The sequence below is a fragment of the Aquarana catesbeiana genome, linkage group LG04 (assembly GCF_042186555.1).
Source record: "Aquarana catesbeiana isolate 2022-GZ linkage group LG04, ASM4218655v1, whole genome shotgun sequence".
Taxonomy (NCBI): Eukaryota; Metazoa; Chordata; class Amphibia; order Anura; family Ranidae; genus Aquarana; species Aquarana catesbeiana.
Genome location: NC_133327.1, coordinates 116035636 through 116049742, shown reverse-complemented (window position 1 = coordinate 116049742; position 14107 = coordinate 116035636). Strand labels below are relative to the sequence as shown.

At 55.8% G+C, this 14107-nt stretch overlaps 1 pseudogene; it reads left to right on the top strand.

The window, feature by feature from the left end:
- The first annotated feature begins 298 nt into the window (after nucleotides 1-298).
- LOC141140412 (protein arginine N-methyltransferase 1 pseudogene) lies at nucleotides 299-1092 on the top strand (annotated as a pseudogene).
- The last annotated feature ends 13015 nt before the right edge of the window (nucleotides 1093-14107 follow it).

The window sequence follows — 14107 nt, the reverse complement described above, 5'->3', positions numbered from 1 at the left end:
GGATGGACTACTAGTCACATGACAGCGATCACTGCTCCTGATGACAGGGAGCAGTGATCTCTGTCATATCACAAGGTAGAACGGGGAAATGCCTCATTTACATAGGCACTTCCCCGTCCTGAGTCTGTGACACGATCGCCGGGAGACCGGCGGACATCGAGTCCGCCGGTCCCGCGGGCACGGTCACGCCTGCTATCCCTGCCTCTTAAAGGCAAGTAGTTAAACGAAAATGGGACGTTGAGTTCAAATCCGACAAAAATTTTAAAGTCTGCACATCCAGCTTTTATCTGAGGAAAAAATGGAATCGGCTGTCAAAAGCACCGTACTAACGATCCGAAAATCGGCAGATCATTTGTCTGACGAAATTTTACTTCTGATTTTCATATGTGTTTACGGGCCTTTAGGCTGGGACAAAAAAAAGATTGGGTGCTCAAGTATTTTGGACTACATCATCAAGATTGTAAAGGCAAACAAACTAGGTCACGATGTAACCATCTTCAAGGGCAAGGTGGGGGAAATGGAGCTGCCAGTCAAAAGAGTTGACATAATATTCATTGAATGGATGGGATGTTGTCTGCTCTATGAAACAATGCTCAACACGGTTACGGAGCAAATGGCTGACACCTGATTGGCTAATATTTTCTGATCGTGCAACACTCTATGCAGCTGCTATAGAAGATGGACAGTACAAGGGCTACAAGATGGTGGGAGAATGTCTATGGTTTTGACATGTTGAGTATCAAGATGTAGCCATCAAGGAACCTTTTGTTGATCCCAAGCAACTAGTCACAAACTCGTGTCTCATTAAGAAGTTGGATATCTACACGGTTAAGGTTGATGAGCAAAGCTTTATCTCTCCATTCTGTCTCCAAATACTACGAAATAATTACCGTGTTCTGGTGGCTCATTTCATCATAAAGTTCTTCTCTACAAGTCCAGAGTCTCCATACACTCACTGGAAAGTCTTTTAAATTTGTAGCGCTACTCCTGTAGGAGCCGCTAGTACTTTCCAGGATCTTCCCTTGTTGCAGCCCCCACAGCCAGGCACACAGTATTTCCCACTGCCAGGTGCACAACTTTTGCTCGTTCCTCCAATGATCCCCGCAGGAGGAAGGCACAGCCAGCATTAGCGTATATGTATTCCATATTTATTAAGTATTACCTATTAATATAAAAAAACAACAGAAATATACTGTATGTCCATAAAGGGGAAAAACATTGCTGAAGAGTCCTATCAGAGGCTGCTAGCCATTTTCATGGTTACAGACACCGACTGTGCTGGGGGGAGTGACTCCGTGCAAGGAGGAAAGTGGGCGCGCGCGCCTGCGGACTCGATGCCCGTGATCGTGGTGAGGAGAAATGGCAGTGATCAGCGGGGTTTTTTTTTTTTCCTGAACTGCGACATTGCGGTGGACGGATCGGACACTTCTGACACTTTTTTGGGGACCATGGACATTAATACAGCGATCAGTGCTATAAAAATGCACTGATTACTGTATAAATGACACTGGCAGGAAAGGGGTTAACACTAGTTGGTGATCAAAGGGTTAAGTGTGAGGGAAGTGTTTCTAAGGCCTCATGTACACTGCTGCTGGTAAACGGACTATTAGGAGCAGTTGGGCGTTTTTTCTTCAGCTGCCTCTGAACTCTCCTCTATGTTCGTTTATAGTTTATAGTCGTTTCTAGGCAGTTGAGTTTAGAAGCATTTTTTGGAATGCAAAAAAATGCCTTCAGGATGGATGTTCAAAGGCATTTGAAATGCCAAATGCCTGTAACAGCTTGTAAACGTAGCAACTCGCGTTTAGCCGCGTTTCGTTTACAAGCATTTTTTAATGGTGATACATTTTTGCCTATTTGAAAAAAAAAAAAAAAACGCTCCTAAACGAGGCATGTAAACGTGGCAAAACAGACTTTTTAAATGTCGTTTACTATCTGTCAAGTTAAATCGTTCAGGGGAGGTTGTAAAATGTCCCGTGTACATTAAGCCTAACTGTGGGGGGAGTGGACTGACTTGGAGTAGAGAGAGATCACTGTTCCTAATCACTAGGAACAGACGATCACACAGTATTCCCCTGACAGAACGGGGCTATGCTTTGTTTACACTGGCAGATCCCTGTTCTGCCTCTCTGTGGAGCGATCGCAGCGGCCAGCACACATATTGGCTCCGGGGCAGCGCCATGCACGTGCCCACTGTATCTATTACACGAAGCGCCATACCAGTGCAGCGATTCGCACAATAGAGCCACCCTGCCGCAGTGTAACTGCGGCGGCTGGTTGACATGTGGTTAAAGGAGTTGTAAAGGCAGAAGGTTTTTTATCTTAAATGCATTCTGTGCATTAACCACCTGCCGACCAGCCACCGTCATTATACAGCGGCAGGTCAACACGATCCCGCAAACCATCGTAGCTATATGTCGATCACTTTAAGCGGGATAGCAGGGGCGCGTGCACTGCATCGCGGGGGTGCCAATGCGGGCACGAGAGGCAGAACAGGGACGTGTGTGTGTAAACACACATATCCCTGTTCTGTTCTGTGAGGAGAGACAGATCGTGTGTTCTTAATAGCTAGGAATCACGATCTGTCATTTCTTCTAGGTCAGTCCCCTCCCCCCACAGTTATAAACACACACAGGGAACACAATTAACCCCTTGATCGCCCCCTAGTGTTAACCCCTTCCTTGCCAGTGACATTTTTACAGTAATCAGTAGATTTTTATAGCACTGATTGCTGTATAAATGCCAATGGTCCCAAAAATGTGTCAAAAGTGTCCGCCATAATGTCGCAGTCCCAAAAAAAAACCAAAAACAAAGAAAACACCAAAATTGCAGATTGCCGCCATTACTAGTAAAAAAATAAATATTAATAATAAAAATGCCATAAATCTATCCCCTACTTTGTAGACGCTATAACTTTTGCGCAAACCAATCAATATACGCTTATTGCAATTTTTATTACCAAAAATATGTAGAAGAATACATATTGATACTAAACTGAGAAAAACAAATTTTTTTTTTTTTTTTTTTTTTTTTTAAAAAAAAGCTAAGGGGGATATTTATTATAGCAAAAAGTACAAAATATTGTGTTTTTTTCAAAATTGTCGCTCTTTTTTTGTTTATAGCGCAAATAATAAAAAACACAGCAGAGATGATCAAATACCACCAAAAGAAAGCTCTATTTGTGGGAAAAAAAGGACGTCAGTTTTGTTTGGGTGCAGCGCCGCACGACCGTGCAATTGTCAGTTAAAGCGACGCAGTGCCGAATCGCAAAAAATGGCCTGGTCATTCAGCAGCCAAGTCTTCCGGGGCTGAAGTGGTTTTTTCACCTTAATGCAGCCTATGCATTAAGGTGAAAAAACACCTAGCAGTGACCGTGACCGCCCACCCATTTTACCTACCTGAGCCCTGGAATTTCACCCACCGGAGACGTTCTCTTCCTCTGCCTGGGGTTCTCAGCTCTTGATTGGATAGTCTGTGGACGCAAATGCCGGCCTCGGGAGCGTGCCCGCAAGGTAACCCCCCAGGTGGTTATCTGATGCGGGGAGGAGACGTGAGAGCCGCCCAGGGACCCCAGAAGAGGTTGTACGGGGCCACTCTGTGCACAGTGGAGGCAAGTATGATTTTTTTTTTTAATAAAAAACATAAGAGCCTTTACAATCACTTTAATGACTTCAATACCGGGCACTTATACACCTTCCTGCCCAGACCAATTTTCAACACTGTCGCACTTTGAATGACAATTGCGCTGTCATGCTACACTGTACCCAAACAAAATTTTTATCATTTTGTTCCCACAAATAGAGATTTATTATGGTGGTATTTGATCACCTCTGCGGTTTTTATTTTCTGCTAAACAAATAAAAAAAAAGACCGAAAATTTTGAATTTTTTTTTTGATTCAGTTACAAAACTTTGTAAATAAGTAAGTTTTCTCCTTCACCGATGGGCACTGATGATGGGCACTAATATGCGGCACGGATAGGTGGCACTGTACACTAATAAATGGTGCTGATGGATACCAATCAGTAGACATGTGCATTCGTTTTCGTCCGAATGCATTTTCGTCCGAATTTCAGGTATTTTCGTTATCGTTTTAACAAACGATAACGAAAGTGCAGAATCCGAAAAACTAAAGATCCGACATAAACAAATGCTTTATTTTCATTTTCGTTGCTACAACAGTTCGATACAGATAGGAGATTCGACATGATGATGACAATAGCAATCTGTGTCCATCAAACCTATGGTCGAATGTGACTAACCTTAACTCTATTAGTCCAAGATTATTCTACATAGAGAGGAAAGATTCGACGTAGGGGAGGAAAGATTCGACGTAGGGGAGGAAAGATTCGACGTAGGGGAGGAAAGATTCGACGTAGGGGAGGAAAGATTCGACGTAGGGGAGGAAAGATTCGACGTAGGGGAGGAAAGATTCGACGTAGGGGAGGAAAGATAAATAAAAATAACGATGATGATGAATGTTATTGGCTGATTGTAACCAAAGAGGAGGAGCAGTAAAATAGCTAGAACTAAGTACACACGTACTTTGGCTTATGGTGTCTGTTGAAAGTTCTAAGAAGATTCGATGGAGCAGGTAAACTATACGGCATTGTACAGTTTAGCTGCTCCGTCGAATCTTCTTTGAACATTCGACAGACACCATAAGCCTTCAATGACAGTTTCAACCTTAATTTGGATTTTCGGACGAATGCAATTTTTAACGAAAAACAAAATAAATAATAACGAATTTCGGGAGTAACTAAATAAATTTATTTTTCGGACGAAAACAAAATTCCGAAACGAAATATTTCAGCGTGCACATGTCTACCAATCAGTGCCAAACAATAATGCCTGCCAATCGGTGATGCCCATTGTGGGCACTGATTGGCATCCCTGGTGGTCTAGGGTGGCATACCTAGTGGTGGGCATCCCTGGTGGTCTGGTGGCATCCTCGGGGGGCTGCGCTGATAATCGATCAGCACAGACCCCCCCGTCAGTGTAGCAGCCGATTGGCTCTCCTCTACTCACGTCTGACAGACACGAGTGAAGAAAAGCCGATCACCGGCTCTTCCTGTTTACATCGTGATCAGCCATGATTGGACACGGCTGATCACATGGTAAAGAGTATCCGTCAGAGACTCTTTACCTAGATAGGAGTTGTGGTGTGTCAGACTGACACAGCGCAACAACGATCGCCGCGATGCGCGTCCCCGGGGGCGCGCAGCGGCTTAATAATTTTAATAACCTGAAAATGTCATATGACATCCGGTCAGGGTACTGAAACCACTTTGCTGCCATCATTTTGCTATATATAGCAGGTGGCAAGTGGTTAAAACCCCTTCCTGCCCAAGCCAATTTTCAGCTTTTAATGCTGTCACACTTTGAATGATAATTGCGCGGTCATGCAACACTGTACCCAAATCACATTTTTATCATTTTTTTTACCACAAATAGAGCTTTCGTTTGGTGGTATTTAAATCACTGCTAAGTTTGTTATAAAATTTTGTAAACAGTTAATTTTTCTCCTTCATTGATGTGCACTGATGAGGCGGCACTGTTGGGCACTGATGAGGCACTAGGTGACACTGAAAGGTTGCACAGGTTGGCATTTCTATGCACTGGCAGGTGGCACTGGTGGTCACTGGCAGGCGGCACAGATACTTGGGTGATGTCTCACCCTATTCGGGACCGCTGTCCCTCTGACAAAAGCCATTGATTGGCATTGTTTTTTCTGCTCACGCTGTTAGCGCGAGCAAAAAGAAAAAGGCTGATTACTCATCTTTTGTCTACATCACATGATCAGCTGTCATTGTCTGACAGATGATCACGTGGTAAGGGGTCGGGATCGACCCCTTACTCGCCGAGTCTCATTGACTCGGCTGATCACAAAAAAAAACAAAAAAACGCTTCTGTGTGTAGCAGCCTCCCCAGCACCCCCTAATTACTTACCTGAGCCCCATCTCTGTCCAGGGGAGGGGGTGGTCGGATTACTGGCAGATGCTGGGGGTGGGATCACTGGCAGATGTTGGGGGGGAGGGTGGGAACACTGGCAGATGCTGGGGGGGAGGGGGGGGGTCGGAAAACTGGCAGATATTGGGGGGGTGGTTGGCATCACTGTCAGATGCTGGGGGGGGGGGGGTTGGGTTCAATGGCAGATGCTGTGGGGGGGGGATTGGGATCACTTTCAGATGCTGGGGAGGGGGGTTGGGATCACTGGCAGATGCTGGGGGGCGGGGTTGGGATCACTGGCAGATGCTGGGGGGGCGGGATCACTGGCAGATGCTGGGGGGGCGGGATCACTGGCAGATGCTGGGGGGGGATTGGGATCATTTTCAGATGCTGGGGAGGGGGGGTTGGGATCACTGGCAGATGCTGGGGGGGCGGGATCACTGGCAGATGCTGGGGGGCGGGATCACTGGCAGATGCTGGGGGGGCGGGATCACTGGCAGATGCTGGGGGGGCGGGATCACTGGCAGATGCTGGGGGGGCGGGATCACTGGCAGATGCTGGGGGGGCGGGATCACTGGCAGATGCTGGGGGGGCGGGATCACTGGCAGATGCTGGGGTGGGGGGGGCAGTGGGATCACTGGCAGCTGCTCGGGGAGTGGTGGGATCACTGGCAGATGCTGGGGGGGGAGATCACTGGCAGATGCTGGGGGGAGTGGTTGGGATCACTGTCAGATGATGGGGAGAGGTGGGAGGGATCACCTTTAGATGCTGGGGGGGGTTTGGGATCACTGTTAGATGCTGGGGGGGGGGTAGTTGGGATCATTGGCAGATGCTGGGGGGGGTGGGTGGGATCATTGGCAGATGCTGGGGGTGGGGGGGATCACTAGCAGATGCTGAGGAGGGATGCGTGGGATCACTTTCAAATGTTGGGAGGGGGGGGGTGGTTGGGATCACTGCAGATGCTGGGGGGTGGTTTGGATCACTGGCAGATGCTGGGGGTGGGGGGTCAGATCACTGTTAGATGCTTGGGGGGGGGGGGTAGCTGGATCACTGTCAGATGCTGAGGAGGGATGCTGGGGGGTGGGTTGGATCCCTGGCAGATGCTGGGGGGTGGGTGTGGGATCCCTGGCAGATGCTGGGGGGGTGGGTAGGTGGGATCACTGGCAGATGCTGGGGGGGGTAGGTGGGATCACTGGCAGATGCTGGGGGGGTAGGTGGGATCACTTTCAAATGCTGGGGGTGGGGGGGGGTGGGTTGGAACACTGGCAGATGCTGGGGGGTGGGATCCCTGGCAGATGCTGGGGGGTGGGATCCCTGGCAGATGCTGGGGGGTGGGATCCCTGGCAGATGCTGGGGGGTGGGATCCCTGGCAGATGCTGGGGGGTGGGATCACTGGCAGATGCTGAGGGGGTTGGGATCACTGGCAGAAGCTGGGGGGGTGATTGGGATCACTTTCAGAAGCTGGGGGGGTGGTTGGGATCACTTTCAGATGCTGGGGGGGTGGTTGGGATCACTTTCAGATGCTGGGGGGGTGGTTGGGATCACTTTCAGATGCTGGGGGGGTGGTTGGGATCACTTTCAGATGCTGGGGGGGTAGTTGGGATCACTTTCAGATGCTGGGGGGGTAGTTGGGATCACTGGCAGATGCTGGGGGGGGGGTGGTTGGGATCACTGGCAGATGCAGGGGGGGGTGGTTGGGATCACTGGCAGATGCGGGGGGGGGGTTGGGATCACTGGCAGATGCTGGGGGGGTGGTGGTTGGGATCACTGGCAGATGCTGGGGGGGTGGTGGGTAGCATCCCTGGCAGATGCTGGCGGGGGGGGGGGTAGCTGGATCACTGTCAGAAGCTGGGGGGGTGGTTGGGATCACTAGCAGATGCTGGGGGGGGGGGGGGGTGGTAGGATCACTGGCAGATGCTGGGGGGGGGGGGGGTTGGGATCACTGGCAGATGCTAGAGGGGGGAGTGGGATCACTGGAAGATGCTGGGGAGGGGGTTTGGGATCACTGGCAGAAGCTGGGGGGGTGGTTGGGATCACTTTTAGATGGTGGGGGGGTGCTTGGGATCACCTTCAGATGGTGGGGGGGTGGTTGGGATCACTGGCAGATGCTAGGGGGGTGGTTGGGATCACTGGCAGATGCTGGGGGGGGGGGTGGTTGGGATCACTGGCAGATGCTGGGGGGGGGGGGTGGTTGGGATCACTGGCAGATGTTGGGGGGGGGTGGTTGGGATCACTGGCAGATGCTGGGGGGGGTGGTTGGGATCACTGGCAGATGCTGGGGGTGGTGGTTGGGATCACTGGCAGATGCTGGGGGGTGCTTGGGATCACTGGCAGATGCTGGGAGGGTGCTTGGGATCACTGGCAGATGCTGGGGGGGGTGGGGGGTGGCATCCCTGGCAGATGCTGGGGGGGGGGTAGCTGGATCACTGTCAGAAGCTTGGGGGGGTGGTTGGGATAACTGGCAGATGCCGGGGGGGTGGTTGGGATCACTGGCAGATGCTGAGGGGGAGGTGGGTGGGATCACTGGCAGATGCTGAGGGGGAGGTGGGTGGGATCACTGGCAGATGCTGGGGGGGAGGTGGGAGGGATCACTGGCAGATGCTGGGGGGGAGGTGGGAGGGATCACTGGCAGATGCTGGGGGGGAGGTGGGTGGGATCACTGGCAGATGCTGGGAAGGGGGGATGGAATCACTGGCAGATGCTGGGAAGGGGGGATGGGATCACTGGCAGATGCTGGGAAGGGGGGATGGGATCACTGGCAGATGCTGGGAAGGGGGGATGGGATCACTGGCAGATGCTGGGAAGGGGGGATGGGATCACTGGCAGATGCTGGGAAGGGGGGATGGGATCACTGGCAGATGCTGGGAAGGGGGGATGGGATCACTGGCAGATGCTGGGAAGGGGGGATGGGATCACTGGCAGATGCTAGGGGGGGTGGAATCACTGGCAGATGCTGGGGGGGTGGTTGGGATCACTTTGATGCTGGGGGGGTGGGATCACTGGCAGATGCTGGGGGGGGGGGTAGGTGGGATCACTGGCAGATGCTGGGGGGGGGGAGGAGGTGGGATCACTTTCAAATGCTGGGGGGGGGGGGGGTTGGATCACTGGCAGATGCTGGGGGGGGATGCATCACTGACAGATGTTAGGGGGGGTGGGATCCCTGGCAGATGCTGGGGGGGGGGTTGGGATCACTGGCAGATGCTGGGGGGGGGGTTGGGATCACTTTCAGATGCTGGGGGGGGTGGTTGGGATCACTGGCAGATGCTGGGGGGGGTGGTTGGGATCACTGGCAGATGCTGGGGGGGGGGGGTTGGGATCACTGGCAGATGCCGGGGGGGGGGGTTGGGATCACTGGCAGATGCTGGGGGGGGTGGTTGGGATCACTGGCAGATGCAGAGGGGGGGTGGTTGGGATCACTGGCAGATGCAGGGGGGGGGGGTTGGGATCACTGGCAGATGCCGGGGGGGGGGGATTTGGGTTTCACTGGCAGATGCCGGGGGGGGGGGGTTGGGATCACTGGCAGATGCCGGGGGGGGGGGGATCACTGGCAGATGCTAGAGGGGAGAGTGGGATCACTGGCAGATGCTGTGGAGAGCGGTTGGGATCACTTTCAGATGCTGGGGAGGGGGGTGGTTGGGATCACTGGTAGATGCTGGGGGGAGGATCAATGGCAGATGCTGGGGGGAGGGGGGTAGTTGGATCACTGTCAGATGCTGGGGAGGGGTGGGTGGGATGCGTAGGATCACTTTCAAATGCTGGGGAGGGGGGTGGTTGGGATCACTGGCAGATGCTGGGGAGGGGGGATGGGATCACTGGCAGATGCTGGGGGGGGGGTGGAATCACTGGCAGATGCTGAGGGGGAGGTGGGTGCGATCCCTGGCAGATGCTGGGGGGGAGGTGGGTGCGATCCCTGGCAGATGCTGGGGGGGAGGTGGGTGCGATCCCTGGCAGATGCTGGGGGGGAGGTGGGTGCGATCCCTGGCAGATGCTGGGGGGGAGGGTTGGAATCACTGGTATATGCTGGGGGGGGGGTTGGAATCACTGGTATATGCTGGGGGGGTGGTTGGGATCACTGGCAGATGCTGGGGGGGTGGGATCACTGGCAGATGCTGGGGGGGGGTGGAATCACTGGCAGATGCTGGGGGGGAGGTGGGTGCGATCCCTGGCAGATGCTGGGGGGGAGGTGGGTGCGATCCCTGGCAGATGCTGGGGGGGAGGGGGGATGGGATCACTGGCAGATGCTGGGGAGGGGGGATGGGATCACTGGCAGATGCTGGGGAGGGGGGATGGGATCACTGGCAGATGCTGGGGGGGGGGGGTTGGAATCACTGGTATATGCTGGGGGGGTGGTTGGGATCACTGGCAGATGCTGGGGGGGTAGGTGGGATCACTGGCAGATGCTGGGGGGGTAGGTGGGATCACTGGCAGATGCTGGGGGGGTAGGTGGGATCACTGGCAGATGCTGGGGGGGTAGGTGGGATCACTGGCAGATGCTGGAGGGGGTAGGTGGGATCACTGGCAGATGCTGGAGGGGGGGGGTGGTTGGGATTACTGGCAGATGCTGGGGAGTGGGGGTGGGATCCCTGGAAGATGCTGGGGGGGGGGGTGGTTGGGATCACTGACAGATGCAGGGGGGGGGTGGGGGTTGGGATCACTGGAAGATGCCAGGGGGGGGGTGGCTGGGATCACTGGCAGATGCTGGGGGGGGGGGGTTGGGATCACTGGCAGATGCTGGGGGGTGGTTGGGATGCTGGGGGGGGTGGTTGGGATCACTGGCAGATGCTGGGGGGGGGTGGTTGGGATCACTGGCAGATGCTGGGGGGGGGGGGGCAGCTGGATCACTGTCAGAAGCTGGGGGGGAGGTGGGTGCGATCCCTGGCAGATGCTGGGGGGGAGGTGGGTGGGATCACTGGTAGATGCTGGGGGGGAGATGGGTGGGATCACTGGTAGATGCTGGGGGGGAGGTGTGTGGGATCACTGGCAGATGCTGGGGGGAAGGGGGGATGGGATCACTGGCAGATGCTGGGGGGAAGGGGGGATGGGATCACTGGCAGATGCTGGGGGGAAGGGGGGATGGGATCACTGGCAGATGCTGGGAAGGGGGGATGGGATCACTGGCAGATGCTGGGAAGGGGGGATGGAATCACTGGCAGATGCTGGGAAGGGGGGATGGAATCACTGGCAGATGCTGGGGGGGCGGTGTTTGGGATCACTTGCAGATGCTGGGGGGGGTAGGTGGGATCACTTTCAAATGCTGGGGGGGGGGGTGGGTTGGATCACTGGCAGATGCTGGGGGGTGGGATCCCTGGCAGATGTTAGGGGGGGTGGGATCCCTGGCAGATGCTGGGGGGGGTTGGGATCACTGGCAGAAGCTGGGGGGGGGGTTGGGATCGCTTTCAGATGCCGGGGGGGTGGTTGGGATCACTTTCAGATGCTGGGAGGGGGGTGGTTGGGATCACTGGAAGATGCAGGGGGGGGTGGTTGGAAACACTGACAGATGCGGGTGGGGTTGGGATCACTGGCAGATGCCGGGGGGGGGGGGGTTGGGATTACTGGCGGATGCCGGGGGGGGGGGATCACTGGCAGATGCCGGGGGGAGTTGGGATCACTGGCAGATGCCGGGGGGGGTGGTTGGGATCACTGGCAGATGCTGGGGGGGTGGTTGGGATCACTTGCAGATGCTGGGGGGTGGTTGGGATCACTGGCAGATGCTGAGGGGGGGGGGTAGCTGGATCACTGTCAGAAGCTGGGGGGGTGGTTGGGATCACTAGCAGATGCTGGGGGGGTGGTAGGATCACTGGCAGATGCTGGGGAGGGGGGTTGGGATCACTGGCAGATGCTGTGGAGGGCGGTTGGGATTACTTTCAGATGCTGGGGAGGGGGGTGGTAGGATCACTGGCAGATGCTGGGGAGGGGGGTGGTAGGATCACTGGCAGATGCTGGGGAGGGGGGAGTGGGATCACTGGCAGATGCTGGGGAGGGGGGAGTGGGATCACTGGCAGATGCTGGGGAGGGCGGTTGGGATCACTTTCAGATGCTGGGGAGGGGGGTGGTTGGGATCACTGGTAGATGCTGGGGGGAGGATCACTGGCAGATACTGGGGGGAGGTGGGTGGAAACACTGGCAGATGCTGGGGGGGGGAGGTGGGTGGGATCACTGGCAGATGCTGGGAAGGGGGGATGGGATCACTGGCAGATGCTGGGAAGGGGGGATGGGATCACTGGCAGATGCTGGGAAGGGGGGATGGGATCACTGGCAGATGCTGGGAAGGGGGGATGGGATCACTGGCAGATGCTGGGAAGGGGGGATGGGATCACTGGCAGATGCTGGGAAGGGGGGATGGGATCACTGGCAGATGCTGGGAAGGGGGGATGGGATCACTGGCAGATGCTGGGAAGGGGGGGTTGGAATCACTGGCAGATGCTGGGAAGGGGGGGTTGGAATCACTGGCAGATGCTGGGAAGGGGGGGGTGGAATCACTGGCAGATGCTGGGGGGGTGGTTGGGATCACTGGCAGATGCTGGGAAGGGGGGGTTGGAATCACTGGCAGATGCTGGGGGGGGGGGGGGGGGGGGTTGGAATCACTGGCAGATGCTGGGGGGGTGGTTGGGATCACTGGCAGATGCTGGGGGGGGTGGTTGGGATCACTGGCAGATGCTGGGGGGGGTGGTTGGGATCACTGGCAGATGCTGGGGGGGGGGGTTGGGATCACTGGCAGATGCTGAGGGGGTGGTGGGTGGCATCCCTGGCAGATGCTGAGGGGGTGGTGGGTGGCATCCCTGGCAGATGCTGAGGGGGTGGTGGGTGGCATCCCTGGCAGATGCTGAGGGGGTGGTGGGTGGCATCCCTGGCAGATGCTGGGGGGAGGTAGCTGGATCACTGTCAGAAGCTTGGGGGGGGGGGTTGGGATCACTGGCAGATGCTGGGGGGGAGGTGGGTGCGATCCCTGGCAGATGCTGGGGGGGAGGTTGGGATCACTTGCAGATGCTGGGGGGTGGTGGTTGGGATCACTGGCAGATGCTGGGGGGTGGTGGTTGGGATCACTGGCAGATGCTGAGGGGGTGGTGGGTGGCATCCCTGGGGGGGGGGGGGGGGGGGGGTAGAAGGATCACTGTCAGAAGCTGGGGGGTGGTTGGGATCACTAGCAGATGCTGGGGGGGTGGTAGGATCACTGGCAGATGCTGGGGAGGGGGGTTGGGATTACTGGCAGATGCTGTGGAGGGCGGTTGGGATCACTGGCAGATGCTGGGGAGGGGGGTGGTAGGATCACTGGCAGATGCTGGGGAGGGGGGTGGTAGGATTACTGGCAGATGCTGGGGAGGGGGGTGGTAGGATTACTGGCAGATGCTGGGGAGGGGGGTGGTAGGATTACTGGCAGATGCTGGGGAGGGGGGTGGTAGGATTACTGGCAGATGCTGGGGAGGGGGGAGTGGGATCACTGGCAGATGCTGGGGAGGGGGGAGTGGGATCACTGGTAGATGCTGGGGAGGGGGGAGTGGGATCACTGGCAGATGCTGGGGAGGGCGGTTGGGATCACTGGCAGATGCTGGGGAGGGGGGTGGTTGGGATCACTGGTAGATGCTGGGGGGAGGGGGGAGGATCACTGTCAGATGCTGGGGGGGGGGGTGTAGTTGGATCACTGTCAGATGCTGGGGGGGTGGTAGGATCACTGGCAGATGCTGGGGAGGGGGGTTGGGATCATTGGCAGATGCTGGGGAGGGGGGTTGGGATCACTAGCAGATGCTAGAGGGGGAGTGGGATCACAGGCAGATGCTGGGGAGGGGGTTTGGGATCACTGGCAGAAGCTGGGGGGGTGGTTGGGATCACTTTCAGATGCCGGGGGAGGGGGGGGGGTTGGGATCACTGGAAGATGCTGGGGGGGTGGTTGGGATCCCTGGCAGATGCTGGGGGGGGGGGAGGTGGGTGGGATCACTGGCAGATGCTAGGGGGGAGGTGGGTGGGATCACTGGCAGATGCTGGGAAGGGGGGGATGGGATCACTGGCAGATGCTGGGAAGGGGTGATGGGATCACTGCAGATGCTGGGAAGGGGGGATGGGATCACTGGCAGATGCTGGGAAGGGGGGATGGGATCACTGGCAGATGCTGGGAAGGGGGGATGGGATCACTGGCAGATGCTGGGGGGTTGTTGGGATCACTGGCA